The following is a 2,580-nucleotide window of genomic DNA, read 5'->3' on the forward strand; positions in this document are numbered from 1 at the left end:
CGGACTTATAATCAAAAGCCTTTTTATTTCTGCTCTTTGGAATTCCTTACAATAACTTGAGTGGAAGTGAAACGCATACACATGTTGCCATGTGAGATGTCAGTTGGGGTTCCCCCCTCACACACAGGTAACAGAAGGGGAGGTAGGGGGCCCAGCATCTGGATATGACCCACCCACCCTAACGGAGGGAGAGGGAAGGGAGGGAGGAGGAGGGGTGGCATGCAAGGGAAGAGAAGTGAGGGAGGGGAGAGAGTGAGGGGTGGCATGCAAGGGAGGGGAGGGAGGGCCCAGCCAGCCTAGATTCCCTGAATACTGAGGTTACAATTCAGAAAACCAGGTTGCCTCCGAGGGACGTGTTACTCAGGAGTAAGCTCGGTAAAGCAACCGTGACATACTTTGAATGGCTGAGTCGCACCCCTCAGAGGGTTTACTCAGAAGTGACACCCATTGCCACCAACCAAACTTACTCCCAGGTAAAGGAGTGTGACCAGCCAGCCTAGATGTGTGGGAGGGGTGCCTTTCCATTCCCCCCAAGGAATGCGGTCACACACATCAATGACATTGCACAGTATCAGGCTGCGTGTTTCCATGAGCACGTACTGCTGGCCTTTGCAATTGATTTGCTGCTACTGTTCCTTTCCCATTTCACCACAATAACCCACAGCAACACGTGGCCAGGTACCACTAGTAACTAGTAAAAAGCTTATTATGGATGGGTATTTGCCCATATATTTTATTGGTACTGTTTCTCATAAAAAACAAAATCTTAGTTGAGAATGGTTAAATTTTGCACCAACCCAGAATTAGTTATCAATGTATTGTTAAAAGCTTTTACAGCGGAATAAACTGACTGTTGCGAGTTTTCTGGGCTGTGTGGCCACGGTCTGGTAGTTTTAGCTCCTAATGTTTTACCCACATCTATGGCTGACATCTTCAGAGGCATGTCACAGTAAGATGTGTTTCTGCTAAAACTAACAGACCGTGGCCACCCAGCCCAGAAAACCCACAACAGCCAGTATTATTTACCGCTTTGATAAAACAACTCAAATAATATATTATTTCCATCAGCTTCTTGTCACTTCGATGCAGCGTTTACTGACAGGGAAGTTTCCCTCTGGAAATAATAATAGAAATAATTAAGCCAATGTGACTAAAGACCTGGGATCATGCTATTAAACCCAGGCAGGCCTATAATCTAGGCCAGTGATGGCAAACCTTTTCAAGACCGAGTGCCCAAATTGCAAACCAAAACCCACTTATTCATCGCAAAGTGCCAACATGGCAATTTAACTTGAATACTGAGGTTTTCGTTTAGAAAAAATGGTTGGCTCTGAGGCATGCGTTACTCTGGAGTAAGCTTGGTGGTAATCGGTGGTTTTGCTTTGAAGCAACCATGCAACTCTTCGGACAGATGAATCATGACCCTAGGAGGGTTTACTCAGAAGCAAGCCCCATTGCTAGCAACCGAGCTTACTCCCAGGTAAAGGCTTTAGTTCTTCGCTTGAAAATCAGTGGGGTTTAACAGCACTTAACAGGGTTACCTACACTGCTTCCCCAAAACTAGATCTTAGGTTTAATGATAATAATCGAGCCCAGCGGTCCAGGCCAGCCTAGATTGGGGGGGGGCGATTACCCCCCCCCCATGACGAACTTTGCACGTGCCCACAGAGAGGGCTCTGAGTGCCACCTCTGGCACCCATGCCATAGGTTCGCCACCACTGATCTAGGCAAGATGTCCACCACTGCTGTGGAAAGCCATTTACCATGTGCCATTCAACAGAGTGAGCGTAGGAGTGTGTTCAGGATGGCTCTGTCAGGCACATCCCTATCCTGTGCAGCTGGTGTAAGGGGAAGATAAAGGTTGTGCTGCCAAAGTCCTACTCCAAGGGCAGGCCAGTGCAAGATAAAACGTGGCAAGCCTAGCTATGTTAGAAATTAGAATTTATTGAGAGCATTTATATCTGCCTCTCCAGAGACCTACTTGAATTGAAGCTTGAGAAATAAGAGAAGCTTTGTGTGCTTAGAGCTTAGTGGATTTAGGGGGTTTAGACAGACAATGTTTGGGAATGAATATGTTAGCTTGGGCAGCCTTCATCATCTACATTTGTATGGAATAATTATTATTGTTTCATTTTTATCCCCCGCCCCACCCCCCCAGGAGCTCAAGATAGAGTGAATTGTTTTCTCTCATACATTTGATCCTTAAAAAAATTGTTGAGTGGTTAGTTATGTTGAGCCCAGGCCTACGTTTTCTGGGCTGGATACCAACTTACTACACACAGTCTCATCCCACAGATTGGTAGTATGTGTCATGAAGGAAATAAAATAACTTCTGAACTGTACAAACCAATCATATTGTGGTAATAGTCTTGGTTCTCCAGTGAGGACCCTAATAAAATGTCCATTTCCTCTTTCCCTTTCATGCTTGGGGCCTGAGGATGAAAGCAGGGACAGGCCCAAGTCACCCACTGAACAAAGATTTGAATCCAAGTTTAATCCAATACCATTATTCTGCACTGGCTTTCAAGGGATTTGAGACAAAAATACCCTGTGTTCTTTCCATCAAAAGGATGGAGCCTA

This window comes from Sphaerodactylus townsendi, linkage group LG03, assembly GCF_021028975.2.
Source record: "Sphaerodactylus townsendi isolate TG3544 linkage group LG03, MPM_Stown_v2.3, whole genome shotgun sequence".
Taxonomy (NCBI): Eukaryota; Metazoa; Chordata; class Lepidosauria; order Squamata; family Sphaerodactylidae; genus Sphaerodactylus; species Sphaerodactylus townsendi.